General features: G+C 34.7%; 1 protein-coding gene across 3 annotated transcripts in view; it reads right to left on the bottom strand.

Annotated features, from left to right (window-relative positions):
- Positions 1-17,506, bottom strand: part of DMD (dystrophin) — a 2,119,021-nt gene that overhangs the window by 1,144,757 nt on the left and 956,758 nt on the right. The window lies entirely within an intron of this gene.

The raw sequence follows: 17,506 nt of genomic DNA on the forward strand, positions 1-17,506 counted from the left end.
CTAATTATACATTCACTGACGCAAGATCTTATAGATCAGGGAAAATCTTTTGACATTAAATCAGCAGTATGTTAGTAGATGTCTAATGACCAACTCTCCTGGGGAAGGAGGGACTTATTTGAATATACACATCATATTAAATTTCAAGCTATCAACAGAGAATCATTAAATATGCAGTTGAGAAAGCACCATGGTATAGTCATTCCACCATTCAGATACAATAGAGTTAAAAAATATCAACATCATAGATAATAGTGAAATTTAGTAAAATAACTAGGCAATTATGACATCAGATAACCCATTACCGTTGTTTGCAATATAATTACAGTTTGTTAGCATAAGTTAATTTTTAAATTAAAAATTCCTGAAAATTTAACAGCCTTTGTAAACCTGTATGAGCCATCCCTAAGCAACACGGAGTCAAATTTTAAACATTAGTGTATCCCAAGTGTGTAAGAGAGAGAAGGTTCTTACCAGTGCTCACACTCTAACTCCTTATTTTTTCTTATTCTTTGAAGGAATTAGTTTATGTAATTTTTTTCTTTTTCTTTTTTTTTTAAAGATTTTATTTATTTATTTGACAGATAGAGATCACAAGTAGGCAGACAGGCAGGCAGAGAGAGAGGAGGAAGCAAGCTCGCTGCTGAGCAGAGAGCCCGATGTGGGGCTCGAACCCAGAACTCTGAGATCAAGACCTGAGCCGAAGGCAGAGGCTTAACCCACTGAGCCACCCAGGTGCCCCAGTTTATGTAATTTTTTTAAATTAAAGAGTCCTGTGTTTGTATTAAACCATACAACATGAGGGATCAAGTTGTTAATGCTCTACAAATCAATCCTGAACTCGTGGCTCACAACACCACCTAATGGCAAGCTTTGGAATTACAGATGCAAAGCCCTCTTTTTCTATGGAGTACATACACTAACTACAGACATGTCCAGGCCCCACTCCAGAAGAACTAACTCAGATTATCTGACATATTTTTTGAAGATCCTCTCAGCTAGTTTAAATTCATTTACTGAACCAAGTTTAAAAACCACTGGCAATATCCTGAAACTAATGGAAGAGTGTATGTCCACTATATTTCAGTTGGGAAAAAAAAAAGAAAAAAGAAAAAAAATCACAGACAAGGGAAAAATAAGTTGTATCTTGTAGTTCTATTTTCAAATTTATATATCATGAAAATTTTCAGAGTTCTGTGAGATAAAAACAAAATGATGAACCCACATGTACTGCTGTCCAACTTTAATAATTAGCCACATTTTCCTAATCTTTTTTTAATCTTCTCCTGCTGCAACTTTAAAAAACAAAAATATGGAAGTTTGCCAAAGCAAAATCCACACATCATATTATTTCACATGAAAATACTTCAGCCATGTGCCTGGAATGGCTCTTTGAAAATACAATCTAAAGTAGTGACAATGCAGAATGCAGAAAATTATTCATCAAATCCTTCATTTATCTGGCTGGATATGATGGCAGATGCCAGGGATATAAAAAATCTTAGTGTTGGTTTTATGACTTGGTCTTAACATGAAGCCAAGAAGATAATGGAGTAGGTCTGATCATGGTTTATCCTTGACATATAAACTGTGCTTCTTTCCTAACCTCTCCATAACCTGATGAATCCCTCTCCATTTTGTGAACCTCAGTTCAAAGATCACCTGATTCAGTTCTTCCCTGCTGGGGGACCTGAGCCTATGTTAAGGGACCAGCCTTTCCAGGCTCACAGTTCTTAATGCACACTGGACCTCAAGTACTTACCAACCTGCATTCAAATTGTGATGTGATCATTATTCTTCCTTCCCTAAAATCTATACTATTGCAGTCCATACTTTTTTCAGCTTTACATTTCTAGCCCTTAAACCCAGTATCAGAATCATAGTGGGGTCACAGTAATATTTGTTAAATGAATAATGAGTCTATGAATTATCAGTTCTGGCAGATGCTAAGTGTAGATATCAAAGACAGAACAAGAAAATAACTAAGTCTGAAAATCTGAAAATAGGAAGATGTACAATTAAAGGCAAAAATTTTATCATCTTCTGCTTCCATAAATCCTCACTCCATGACTGGTGGGTGGTATGATAAGTAAAAAAAAAGGCATTTGGATAATTTTAACTGTTTCATTATAGGAGTGATACTGGCAGAGAAAAGTTAACAATCACACTCTAAAGAATAGCAGAGAAGGATATTAACAGTAGAAAAGGACCCAAAACCTTCAGGTCCTTTATGGATTCCCTATGAATGCTTAAAAACAAGCAATAATTATATATTATTTTTAATAATTTATATTCAATGAGACAATGCTTTTTTCAAATCTATCTCAAATTTTTAGTAGAGCAGATTTATGCAATATTAACATGTGTTAAAATCTTTTTATACCTTTTGTTAGCTAAAACCTTTGAAATCATACAGTGATTTAAATTATTTAATCTTAGAAACTATGTTATATCTTTTTATTGAATTGTCCACTTACCTATTTTATTTTTTTACCTATTTTAATTTCTTGACTGAGAAATTAAAATTTTATTTGACAACAATTAGCAACTCAAGGTATAATTAAAATATCACTTGCTACGCATCTAGACAAAACAAGCACACAGATGCTCACTTTATAGTCTGTTTCTATTAGGATACTACTTAATTGTGGCACTATTCCAAAAAATATAAGAGCAGAAAATAAGTAAAGAACTTGTGACAAATATAATACTAACAATTGCAATTTCTTCATTTCTCAATAAAATGTGAGTTACTAAACACATAATTATTAAACTTCTCAATACAGTCCACTGTGTCAAATGAATTATCAGGAACATTTTATCATGACTTTTATTATTCTGGAGTTGTCAGTCCAGATTTTAAACATGAAAATAACAAAGGTAAAGATACAGGCACTGCTCTAAAATATGCTGGCATGAATCACTATGAATTTGGGAAGATGTTCATTTTCATAACAATGCAATTCTTATGAATAGGGACCAAGGCAGTAGAGTAGAAAAATTACTTAGAAAGTACTAAGTTTAAAAAGAAGTAAGTTAAGAAAAGATATATTTCTTACATGTAGTACATTACAAAATGTATTTGTAAAATAAAGGGCCAATTCTTAGTTGGAAATTATTTTTATTCCAACTCTGGAGAATTTCTAATCATTCTCTTGGTCATATGCCACAAGATTAGCTGCAACTAAAGTGCATATACATGTAAAAAAATTACAAATCCTGTTGCTGACCATATATTGAATAGTCTTCAAAACTGAACACAACAATAGAAAATACGTTTTGTTGTCGTCAATCTGATTTTAGTTACTAAGGCAGAATTGTCCAATTCAGTGGACTAGAGCTTTGTAACATAGATTTAGAGTGCCATTAATCTAAGTCCACTTCTATTTTTAAAGTATAAGGATAGTAACCAAACTTACAAACTATCCCACTAAAAACCTTCTTCGACCCAATGGTTCTCCATATGTTTTGATGAAAATGAGCTTGCTGCTCCTAATTTCAAAGAACTTTGAATTAACCAGAGAGGAAAAATGCTTAAGAGACCAGGATATACTGACAAAAATCTCAGAGTGCTGCTGGCAAGGGTCAAATTTATACCTTCTTTATCCCCATTTCACTAATGAGAGAACTGGAGCTCAGCCAAAACTTGCCAAAAATTCTCAGTCAGGGATTGGTGGAGCTAAGATCCAAACTCAGGTCAAAGTAATTCCAAAGCTAATCTTTTAGCTGGGTCTGAGACTCACTTATTTCCGGAACAGCTACAAATCTGCCTTGTCTCTTAAAATTCAACACCAATTGAAGACTGCTTTAAGATAAGATGCTCTTGTTTCCTTCTGTAATGCCTTTCGTCCATAAATCAAACACTCAAAGAAACCTAATTTTTTTTTTTTAATTCAGTTAGCCAACCACTCTGGAAAACAGCATGGAGGTTCCTCAAAATGTTAAAAATGGGGCTACCTACGGCCCAGCAATTGCACTACTGGGTATTTACCCCAAAGATACAGATGTGGTGAAAAGAAGGGAGACATGCACTCCAATGTTCATAGCAGCAATGTCCACAATAGCCAAATGGAAGGAGCCGAGATGCCCTTCAGCAGATGAATGGATGTGGTACATATATACAAGGGAATATTCCTCAGCCATCAGAAAGGATGAATACCTACCATTTACGTCGACATGGATAGAACTGAAAGGGATTATGCTAAGTGAAATAAGTCAAGCAGAGAAAGTCAATTATCATGTGCTTTCACTCATATGTGGAATATAAGGAATAGCACAGAGGAAGGGAGGGAAAACTGAATGGGAAGAAGTCAGAGAGGGAGACGAACCATGAGAGACTCTTGACTCTGAGACCTAAATATTTTAGAATGGGAGTAAGAATATCATAATAGGGCTTCTATTCAGAAATGCTACTGTAGCTGCTGTCACCTAGCCTTGAGTACTCTCTTCTTCAAGATTGCAATCTTGGAACAATATGATACTTCTTTGGTTCCTTCAAAAACTCTTTTGCAGACAGTGTCTCAGTCTTTGCATCAAAAATATGTTGAGCCATTCAGTACCCAAACATTTTCCTAGAAAGAAGAAGGAGGATCCTGACCTTGTTCTTGGAAAACATGTATTATTTTTCTGGTAAGAGCAATAATAAGTGGAGGTGTTCTTATTGACTATAAGTGGGAATATTTTAAGTGGTGTGGTGTTTTTAACATTTAAATATATGTTATTTTTAGAATTCCACTGTCTCTTCTCCTTCCAATCCATTATCTCTTTTCAAAATGATGATATTTGTTTTATGTTTACTCTATAAACACATAATAATAATGGTAAATGTGGCTTTTCTTCACTCTCTTTTGAGTTAATATTACTGAAGATTTCTTCCTACTCCCCTTAGCAATATTTTCTCTTTTTCTTATTAAACTTTACTTGCCTAGTTTAGTTGCTTTTACTTTTCTTTCCCTTATTGTATTCCATCTACATGGGTCAAAAGGAATTTCTTAAACTTCTGTTTCCTCTGATACAAAACATTTTCTTAGTAACTTAGTTAACTCCCCTAGATTGTAACTTTGGGCATGACTATAACATTAAACAAATTAGGGCACATGAGATGGCATTGCACTCACAATCAACATATGGTCACCCATTCCAATGGGTTCTCAACACTATTGAGCAATAATATTGCTGTCAAGCTTATATAGTGGACCATTATTGTCCACTAGCTTCTGTATGAAATTCCATGTGGTTTTCTTTTTGCCTTAGTGGCTGTTTTCATGTTGCAGTTCTTGAAGGTTTTGTCAGTATCCATCCTCTCTTCTGTCTACACTCTCCCCTTATTGTACCAATTCATATAATTTCAAATAGCATTTTTATGTCTATGACTCTCACATTTGTATGTTGATCACAGATATTTCTTCCGTGTTCCGTGTGGATGTCCCATCAGTATTTTAAATTTAACATTTACAAATCTGGGAATACCTCTCTCTCCAAGTTTATTTCTCCTTTTCTGTTGCCTATTTCTGTATTATGTAATATGATCAGGCGTCATCCTTGTCACAACTTTTTCCCTCAACTCTACTACTGAATTCATCACACCCTGCTGGTAATTCTTCCACTAAAATGCATATCCCCAAAATGTGTGTTTACTACCATTTCCATTGTCATACAAGCCATGCATCACCTCGTCTATGATATGGTGCCCTACGTGGTTACTCTGTTTCCATGGAGTTCCCCTCCAATATACTACCTTTAGCAAAAACAATGATTACATCACTGCCCTGCATGAAACCTTTAATGGCTTTCCACTGTGCTTGAATACAATTTATAACCCCTCGTAGCTACAAGGACCTATGCAATCTAGTCCTTGCTACACATTGGCTTTCTTTCAGATCTTTGAACATTCCAAGCTTCTTCCCAACATATCCAGACTTTGTTCATATGGTAGCCTCACATCCTCCTCTTAGTTGCAGGTCTCTGCTTAAATATATTTGCTCATTGAGATCTATTCTTATCTCTAGATTATACCATGCTTTCTTGTTAAAATATCTCATAGCTCCTAATTTCCAATAATAGCAATTACTGAATCTTACAAATATACATTTACACGTATGGCTCCTGCCTAAAAATGTCTCCCTCATTAACTATAAGCTGTAAGAAGGCAAAAGTAATGTCTGCTCTGTTAGTTTCTGTAGGGTTCTTGGGAAAAATCAGAAGTTAATTATAGTTTGTTAAATAAACAAATGAAAAGATAGATGAAAAGTAAGAAGGGGATAGTGTTGTTAGTTACTAATGAATATTATAGTGCCTAGCATATGCCTAATAATTGAAACTTGATTTTTATATATTTCTTGATGGACTAATGACTGATAAAGAGTTAGGGAAGTGAAGGAAACAGTTGTACCTACCATCTTCCAGACACCATGGTGGGTTTTGAAGCTACAGAGCTAAAACACACTGTCCAGGTCTTTAAGAGTGAGTTTACAGGCAAATTTAAGAGATTATATGTGACTCCAAAAAAAGGTAGATAAAGAAAAGAAATGATTAATCTCTAACCCTGACCTTCAGTTAAATGGAAAATTGACGAGGCTAAGGTTTGGGGGAGCTTATGACTGAACTTCATCAAGCCAGAAACAATAGAAGTTGTTTACTACATGGTGACTTAACTGACTGAGAGGGCTTCTCTCTCAGCAAGGAGTGTAAGTCAAGCCCTACAGGTGTAGGGCCAAAGAACATTCAGCGATTCGAATTTATTGAGGATACAAAAATATATAATGTCAGTGACAGAACTTGTTTGGGTAGCAGAATGTGCTAAGCCTAAGAGTCCTGAAAGCGTTCAGGAAAGATATTCTTCATGAGAATCACACACACTTGCTATGTTCAGCTCTTTGTTTTATCACCCTTACTCATCTGTGTCTGCATCTGCTTTTTCTTTTTTAATATTATACTTATTTATTTGAGAGAGAGAGAGAATGAGAGAGGAGAGGGGCAGAGGGAGAAGCAGACTCCCTGCCAAGCAGGGAGCTTGATGTGGGACTCAGTCCTGGGACTCGAGAATCATGACCTGAGCCAAAGGCAGTTCCTTAGCCAACTGAGCCACCCAGGTGCCCCTGCTCTTCTTTTAATTGACCTTGGGGAATTATTCATTTTTCATACCAATCTAAAATTGATTTTATCTTATAGTTTTCTCTCCTCTGTGTCATTATTATTCATCTTCATTTCCTTTCTGTTTATATGTAAAACTGAAAAATTTTCTGCAAAGGATTTTCTTAGTTTACTTACTCTTCCTTGTTTAAGATGTGTAGAATGTCAGATTGTGTAGTAGTATGATAAAGACAAAAACTTGTAGAAAAGGGAAAGGAGGACATATAGGCGCATTCCCCGCTAATTACATGTATTGAGTATCTATTATTTGCCAAACAATGAGTCAAGTATTAAAGATACAGTCATAACTCTTGAGGGGCTCACAATGTGTTTATCTATCTACCTACATACATACACACACACATATATGTGTGTGTGTGTGTGTACACACACACATGTATATGTGTGTATAGAGTCTGGGATAGAAGGGACGGAAGGAACAGGGAGTTGCATAAATAGGTAAGTATAGAATAACATGATTCATATTATGGAGGTTGTACATGTCCTGGATAGAAATGGAAATTGGTGGATACTCACCGATGATACTCACCATTACATTGTAGTGAATTACACTACCATCCTAACTGTAGCAAGTACAATAAGAGTGACTTCATTTATTGATCATTAATATGATTATAGATGGTGGTTGGCAATTTAGGCCCATGGGGTTTTTTGCAATTGTGGGAAAACATTAAAAAAACAAAGAATTTACCATTTTAGCCATATAATTCAATGACACTAAGTACATTCATAATGATGTGTAACTATTACATTTTTCATTTTCCGAACTATTTCATCTTCTCAAACTAAAACTTCATTCACATTAAACAACTTCCCATTTCTCCCTACCCTCAGGTCCTAGCAAACACCATTTTATTTTCTTTATGAATTTGATTACTCTAGATTCCTTACATAAATGGAATCATACAATACTTTTTCTTTTTTCTTTTTTCTTTTTTTTTTTTTGTTTTGTTTTGTTTTTTTCACTGAGCATAATGTGTTCAAGTTCCATTCACTGTTATAGCGTGGTCAAAATCTAATTTATTTTTAAAGTTGAATTATTTTCCTTTGTAAGGATATACTATACTTTGTTTATGCATTCAGCTGTCAATGGACATTAAGATTGTTTCTAGCTCTGGGCTATTGCAAATAATGCTGTACTGAACATGGGTGTACAAATAATTGTTTGAGTTCCTCCTTTCAGTTATTTTGTATATAAATATGCTCATAAGTAAAATGACTTGTTCAAAGTGAATTCTATATTTAATTATTTCAGATGCAGGGCCAGTTTGTTTAAACAAAGTTTTATTATAAAAAATCACATTTATTCATTTATGTATTGACTATGGTAGTTTATGCACAAAATAGGCAGAGGTGAATAGCCATGACTGAGACTATATGACCCACAAAGCCTGAATTTTTATTAATTGGCACTTAATGGAAAAAAATTGTTGGCTCATTTACAGAAAATTGTGCTACTAATTCCTTGGTTTCACAGAGAATACTAGTCTTTAAAAAGCTAAAAGATCTCTCACATAGGGAGATAGAAAGAACAGAATGTTATTCACAGCCTTATAGATGATAAACCAGGAAGAGAATGGCACACAGAAGTCACAATCTCAAATGAAATTAATCCAGTATTAATATCCAGACTCAACTGTTCCAGGTAAATCTTGCTTTCTCATCAGAGAATTACCAAGTCCAATCACTACTTTACACATCAGATAGAAAACGTAGGTATAGATTTTCTATATCAGTTCAATGTTGTATGTTTCCTTTACTGAAGATGAGGGTAAGAAAACTGCCTCAAGTGAAATTACCTGAGTCTGGAGAGGCTGAGCTATATAATTGTGAAATAATTTGGCCTTCAAATACTTAGCTATGAAATATATCAAATCTATGTATTATGCATGGCTGAAAATACACTACCTTTGGAATGCTAAACACCAGAGTAAAAAACCAATTTTCGCTGTTTTGAACATAGCCACAGGTAACATCATAGAAGCGCCACAACATAAATAAATAGGAAAAAAACCGATTCAGAAATGGGTCTCAGGTACCAAATAGCCAAAATAATTCAATGGAATTATTTCACTGTACTACAAATTGTGTGTTCACATGGCATCATGTAAGATACAGCTAAGAGTTTGTTTTAAATTATTACAGATAGAACTGGTTGGAAACTAAAGGCTTATATATCTTATCTACAATATTAAAGAGGATTTAGGATACACTTAAGATAACATAGTAAATCTTGTTTGCTTTGCCAATGTAGCTTTCCTTAGCTTTAAAATACTATTACTTAATAGAAAAATTCAACTTCAAATAGCATAGGAAATCTTTCATTAAAATTAAAGCTATTTAAATTCTACCCAGTCATATCACACAATGACTAATATTTTCAGATCTCACCCAAGAGTGTGAAATATTTTTGAGGATTTGTTTTTTACATTCAGCACATACGCATGCTAACTTTTCTGTAAAACACCTTCTGTAGAATGTATTCTATGTAAATACTACAGTTTGTGTCATTTATTGCTATGTTGTAAATTTTCTGTGACTATGCATATAATTCACTAATTATAAAATTAGTGAATACAATTCATATAAATTCATAAAATTCACAAAATATAAATTCATAAAATTCACAAAATTCATATATAATATATGAATTATAAAATATATGAAATATAAAGTTTTATTTAAATATATATAAAGTTGTTACATTTTACTTGAAAATAACTTTAACAGAACTGTATAATATTAAATTTATGGTCACAATGACCACAGTGTCAACAAAACATAAAGTGACATAGAATAGTGAAATTTGCTATCTGCCTGAAAAACTAATCAACTTGTTTTTATTGAATACCCTCCATGTACTTTCTGTTGGGCAGAGTTTCAAAGAAAATATTACTACTCTGGCCTCAGAGATTGTTCTGTGTTTTTGATATTATGGGTAGTCAAAATAAATTAATACTCTTGATTATTGTCCCACTAGAATTTACATCATAATCGGAATAAGGAGTAGTTATAAGATCATAACAGGAGCCAGTATCAATAAATGGAATATAAAGCTCCAGGAGAACAAAGGAGTTGGAAATCATCTCCTAATGAGTTGGTTAAGAAAGCCTTGGTAGAAAAGGTAGGAATTGGGTGCCTGGGTGGCTCAGTGGGTTAAAGCCTCTACCTTCAGCTCAGGTCATGATCCAAGGGTCCTGGGATCTAGCCCCGCATCAGGCTCTCTGCTCAGTGGGGAGCTGGCTTCCCTTCCTCTCTCTCTGCCTGCCTCTCTGCCTACTGGTGATCTCTGTCTGTCAAATAAATAAAATCTTAAAAAAAAAAAGAAAGGTAGGAATTGAGTGGGACACTGAAGGATCATCATCTATTGGATATATTTTTTCCTTTTTAAAATGTCCAATGTTCCTTCTGTGGTGGAGGAAATTAGTGCTCACTGAATTTCGCAGGATCCCCTCAGGTTTCCCACACTCTCTTGAGATCCCATTGGGACTAATATGACTGAATCCTGAGAAGTGGGCACGTGAGGAAAGTCATGCCCCACTTCTGGTTTGAGGCACTACATCAGTGTCCATTCTTCAGTTCTACTTTGGCAATGGCTCTGACATTTACATTGTGAAAAGGGAAAACCAGAGATGGAAGCATTTTAGGTCCCTGAGTCACTGTATGGAAGACAGTTGCCTGTTTATATGATTTTATATGTGCAAAAAAATAAGCATTTAAATCACTGAGACTTAAGGTATAGTTTATTGTGGCAGCTATTATTAATTTCTCTAACTAGCTCAACTTTTTGGTTAGTGGTACTCTGCTTTTTCTTTGTAATCTCCATTCATTACACATAATCGGGTGGGGGGACTTTTAACCATAGCCCTCTGCAAATTCTATAAAGAGGAAAATGACCTAGTTTAGGCTAATTAGACCAGATATTAGAACCTACCTGTCAGAGAAACAGGGAGAGGAGAGATTTAGAGCTAAGCCATTTTGATATCAGCATCCATAAAAATAACTTTCCATGAGCTCTGAGTTTTCAGTATCTTCTTTCATAACCATGGCTGCTGTTATTCTTTACTTTCTTTGAATTTTCCAGTATTTCCCCCACCAGATTTAATTTCACTTAGTATAAATGAAGACTGTTACTGGCTCTTAAAACCAAAGCTTCTTAATGGCTATAGGTGGTAAGGATTTGTATATGTAAAATCATATTCCAAAGGAATGTATAATAAGGGCATTTTGGATAAAAATAACTGCAGGTAGCTGTAGAGTTCATGAAATTGTTAGAGAAGCTATGTTGGGATTGTGAATCTTAGGCTATGAATTTTAGAAGCTAGCCTCTGGGCTAAGGGGTTATAAAATCAAATGCCTTCAGGGGACATGCAGGACATAAAAAATTGTTAAGCTCTTACAAGATTTAAGGAAATAAGTGCTAAATCGGTTATACTGACCAGTCCAAACCTTGCCCTGTTTCAGTGCATTTTAAAGCTCCCTACAGGCAATAAAAAGCAACAAGCAAAGTATATCTTCCAGGTTTCTTGTCTCCAAGGGCTACCAGTTTGAAACCAAGGCAAAAAATGGAGAAGCACTGAAGGTTTCTTTGCTAGATAATGTGAAGCAGGTAGTACTGCTTTAGAAAGATCATGGATGGAACTAGAGTGTATCATGCTTAGCGAAATAAGTCAAGCAGAGAAAGACAACTATCATATGATCTCCCTGATACGAGGAAGTGGTGATGCAACATGGGGGCTTAAGTGGGTAGGAGAAGAATAAATGAAACAAGATGGGAATGGGAGGGAGACAAACCATAAGTGACTCTTAATCTCACAAAACAAACTGAGGGTTGCTGGGGGGAGGGGGTTTGGGACAGGGGGGTGGGGTTATGGACATTGGGGAGGGTATGTGCTTTGGTGAGTGCTGTGAAGTGTGTAAACCTGGTGATTCACAGACCTGTACCCCTGGGGACTAAAAATATATGTTTATAAAAAATAAAAAATTAAAAAAAAATAGACAGGGGTTTGGGTACAGAGAGATCTCTTACAAGGAATCTATTGACTTAAAATTGATGTCAAGAAGAATGAAAAGAAAGTGAGGACATGAAAACAGTTGCAAAGGAAGAGTCTACAAAGCTTGGTAAATGCTGAGATGTGGAATTAAAGTACAGTGAAGAATAAAGAAGGGGCAGGAAATGTATTTGCCTGAGGGCCTTATAAGAAATAATGGCGCTATCTTCATGGAATTGGGAAGGCTCATTAAGGTACAGGTATTTTTAAGTGCAGGAAACAGAAGTACATGCCTTCTTTAGATATCTTCTAAATAAAAATCATGAAAATTTCTATCGATATTCTTAAAAATTCATTATGCACAACAGCAACCATTTTGTATTCTTTGCTTGTCCATCTTAATGCTAGATTTCCAGAACAAAATATAGGATATAAGTCTTTAAAGAAAACTCAAGAAAGAGATATGGTGAATACTTGGCATGAGATAACAGAATATTTTGCAGAATGTCAGCTATTAGGGACACTGACATGCTTTGGAAGAATAACTGTCACTAAATTTTAGTACATGAAGGCACATTTTGTTATCAATCTTACTAGATCCATCCACCATGTCAAAATAATGTGAACACATGCCAATAGAAATTATATTTTACTACTGTTACTGTCAGGAACTTGGCAAAATTTGGTCTCTTATTTTGTAAATTCATTAAAATGACAGCACTAACATATATGGAATTAACTAGCTGTTAACTTTTTTGGGGTCACTTTTCACTAAATGAAATTGCCATGAAAACTCTTTCTTTAGAATGAAAGAGAACATTTTTCATGAAAACTTCAACTGATTGTTACTATCTAATAACATGAAATGCATGTCTTAGCCCTGAAACACAAATGAAAGAAGAGAAAAATTTTCCCTACAAGAGGTCCACTCAGGATGTTGAGTGGTAGCAGAAATCTTCCATGTAATGATAGACATCATAGGGCAACAAGGTCCGTTAACTGAAATCATTCTTCCTTGCCCTCCAATCTACTCTACACTATCTCTTAGGTATTCACTGCAAAATTAATTTTATATATTAGACATTCAGAGGAAGAAAAGTAAATGAAGCTCGCTTCCAAACTATCCTCATACAGTCTAAGAGACTACTGCTTTCAGCAGAATAAAAAGTGAATGAAAATCCATTGTCTGTAGATTTCTTTAATGTAGAAAAACAACACATGTATGTAAAAAAGGCAGTAAGTATAATCAGTCCATTTTACTTCCTAAGGCTAAACTGCATTTTCTTTTGTCTTTTTGTCTCCAAATTCCATTACCTTATTAATAATAGAATATCTGTGGGGTAGGTCTTTTAAGTTCTGTCTATTTGCCATCTTTGATACAAAGATTTAGACATCATAGGCAGAAATGTTATCATGAAAATCATTTAGAGAGCTATTTCACAAAAACATTATATGTCTATTATACTTTATAATATTCACAGTTATCCCCTATAAAGGAGTTTTTGGAAAATATCCTTGATAAGAGACATCTCTTATGACTTACAGTGCTTTGAAGCAAAAGCAGATATACTGAAGCACTGCACAGATAAGGAATCAGATTTTATGGCCACTGATGAGAGTGATAAGGGTAGTCTTCATAAATGATATATTTCTTAGTGCCTTTTCTTAATTTATGATATAACATCAAGAAAACATATGGCCCTGTCCTGCCAATAAATGGTTGTATAAAAATAATTACAAAATTATTATAATACAATAATTGGTTACACCTTTGATGATTGATGTAAGTCACCAAATCCAAAGGGTCCATGAAGCAGTCTATATCGAGTGTAATGAAAACCTAAATGTTCCCCTTTAGCTATGCTGTGATCTTTCTTCTTGATATTCACAAAATCCTGAAAAAATGGGACTGGAAGTAATTCTAATGCTTTTATTTTTTTATTATTTTTTTTAAATTAAATTTATTTTCAGCATAACAGTATTCATTATTTTTTCACCACACCCAGTGCTCCATGCAATCTGTGCCCTCTATAATACCCACCACCTGGTACCCCAACCTCCCACTCCCCCGCCACTTCAAACTCCTCAGATTGTTTTTCAGAGTCCATAGTCTCTCATGGTTCACCACCTCTTCCAATTTCCCCCAACTCCCTTCTCCTCTCTAACTCCCAATTCCAATGCTTTTAAACATAACTTACAATTTAATTTCCTTTGTGACCTTTGAAATAACAGTCATAAAAGTCTAGCTTTCCTAATTCCCCAGATTTTCCACTGGTATTTCTTTACTAAGAAACAAAACAAAACAAAAACCTTCATAAAAATTGCGGTCATCTTTCTTCCCAATAAATGAAGGATTTTCATTTATCTTATTTTCTTCTTCACTTATCTTATTTGCACTTATCTTATTTTCTGTGTTCTTAAAACTTAAAATACTTCCAGCCTTGTTCATATCTCCCTGAAACTTTCTTCTTTTTACATTTCAAGAGTTTTGCTCTTTCTTTTTCTGTCATCTAGTCAAGTCTTCTAGATCTCTAATCATTCTCATTACTCTTCACGTTACCACTCATAAACCAAATGATTTTCATATGGCAAAGAATTCTGATCATGAAGTAAAATTAACTAATGAGTAAAATTTGTCTTCATTCATCTCTAGTGAGAACAAATTTATTCTTGGCTTCTCTAAAGACATCCAAAGAATTGTGTTTTTGATCTTCAGGACTTTAACTTTGAAAATGTCAGAGTGAGCAAAGAACATCTAACCAACACTGTGAACGTAGTCTGCTTATCCAAACAAGGAATAAAAGCCTTCAAGAAATCTGCAACCATAAAAAAGTAAGCATGATTTTAATTTGTCCTTTGATGCTCGAAACTATAGTGTCAGATAATTTGCAGAAGACTTGGAATAAACTGGGAATACAACTAAAATTTTCCAGAATTAACTTAAAAAAAAAGAATTTATTTATTGGTGATAGAAAATCCAAATCTTTCATGCCATTCAGGAATCTGACTTAAGCAGGCCTGTGTCTCTGACCTTTAATTTTTAGTTCTAACGGTGTCTCTAACTGGTATGAATACCACTTAAAAAAAAAAAAACTAAGTCCTTATTAAAGTCTTAGCATAAGACTCAATAATTCAAATACCTAACCACAGTTAGAAATGACAAAGGTAATGACAAATGGCAAAGGTTAACATCACTAGAAGAGCAAACAAACAACAACAACAACAACAAAAACAAGCCAATAAGCAGAAAAGAGAACAGCTGGGTAAGGAAGTATAGTGGGCCTGATTAAATGGAATAAGACCACCCCTCCATAGTGTAGCCTGGCCTATATCCAACAGCCATTGTTAACTATACTTCTTAGCCTGAGGACTTTCTTTGAAGCAGAGAACACACTACACTTAAAAGCAGGACACAATGAGCAGCTCTTAAAAATGACTAATAAGAACTGGAGTATAAACATCACAGTTCACATGCATGCCTTTTGCTTAAAGTGACTGAGACGTACCTGTCTCATACCTTTGCAGCCTTTCTCCATAGAATTAAGTTCCAGTCCCCCACCGTAGTGACTGGCTAGCTAATATTTCACAGAAGCTACTTTCCCTTCCATTGCTTACCACCACACTACTGCACCACAGCTTCCAGAATCACCTCCTGAATAAACAACCTGAACTCAAATCTTTGTCTCAGGATTTGCTTTAGAAGCAACCCAAACCAACACTCATAATCTCAAATTTTTTATTAACACCAAAATCAATCCTTAGCCATGGCTACTCTGACCTCATAGATGGCATTAAGAAAAAAAAATACTTAACTGAACTGGAAAATTAATTCATGCTTTTTTTAAAAAAATGTAGCCTGTATGCTTTTTAAGACAGTGTAAGTCTAACAGGATATACAGCGACCTAGTAGAAGGAAAGAGAGAATATTCAACAACTCATTAAACACCAACTAATGTTATGATTCAAAGAATAGGTCTTTAAGAAATTTGAATTCTAATGTAATTAAAAATAATTTCCAATCATTGGATTCTATCTAAGTATACAAAAACTAGTTATTACCAGAAGGGTGTATCTAATAACAAATAGACTTTTATTTTTCTTGTAATATTAAGCCTCTGAAATATAAATTTGATAGAGTCCATTCCATGCAATTTAGCTCTGTGGATTTTTCTTTTATTTGTGAGGAAAGGATTTCCCTTTTAGAAATTTTGGCTTGGATTACAAAATGCTTTATTATGTGCATTGCAAACCTACTTATTTACCACAGCTAGACAGAGACTCCTTCTTACTTTGTCATGCAGCTGCTTGTTTTTAAACAAATTTTGCCAAGAGACATAAACCAGATGGCCTTCTTCAAGGGTATACTGTGAGCCGTGATAGTCAGCTTATGGTAGTTTCAAGCAGCAGACAGCTGGGTATGGAAAGTCATGATGCTATTTGGAAATCCAACTTCCAAGTGTGCTGAAGCACAAGGAGACGCTCAAGTTGGTAAATAAAACTGTGATTCCAAGTTTGTTTCAATATTCTATTTTTTCAAGGGTCTTTAAATTTCTGCTTCATAATATTAAAAGAGGGTTTTTTTGTTGTTTTGTTTTGTTTGCAAAATAAAAGTTACCCGAACTATTGTATTAGAGATGAAACCTGTCAAAAAAGTGAATTCAGGGTGGAATCAACAAGTTGGGTATTCTCAGAAAATTGTATGCACACCATCAAAAATGCTTAACGGATGCTATAATAATCTACTAGAGTAGTGCAATATTTTAAATTGTTATTCCTAACTCTATTCTGTAGTAGAATTATGTACCATCACTCTTGGAATGGCTTCATGGTAAGCAGTGTTTATTCCTCTACTAGAATTTGGGCTTGCCTTGTAACTTGCTTTGACCATTGGAAGTAAATGGAAGAGATAGCGTGTCAGTTCCAACTCAAGGTCTTTAAAGCATCACATGTTTCCACTTGCCCTTCTGAGAGTTCTAAAATCTGACATGGAAGAATATGCCCCAAGTATCTACTGCCCTTCCAGCCTGGACCCAGAATGAAATAAATAGGTCAGATGTATTCATTCAATCTATAGTCCCAAAGACTGAAGTAGAGTTGACTCAAAGTAGACAGGAACATGAGAATAATGATTTATTGTTAATTCCAGGTATGTTTGTTAGACACAATTATTGCAACAGCAACTGACCAATACTGGAAAACTTTAGTAAGGGCCCAGTGGACAGTTACCTTGGGTCACTCTTACGTTACTGGGAGATAGGGAGAAAGGTATAAGACAAATGTGAAGTTGCATCTATGTCCTAATTATGGTGCTACTACTTTATGCGAGGTACCCATAAAAATTATATCTCTGATTACCTCAGAAT

This window comes from Mustela putorius, unplaced genomic scaffold (genome assembly GCF_011764305.1).
Source record: "Mustela putorius furo isolate JIRA1106 unplaced genomic scaffold, ASM1176430v1.1 tig00003836_pilon_pilon_pilon, whole genome shotgun sequence".
Classification (NCBI taxonomy): domain Eukaryota; kingdom Metazoa; phylum Chordata; class Mammalia; order Carnivora; family Mustelidae; genus Mustela; species Mustela putorius.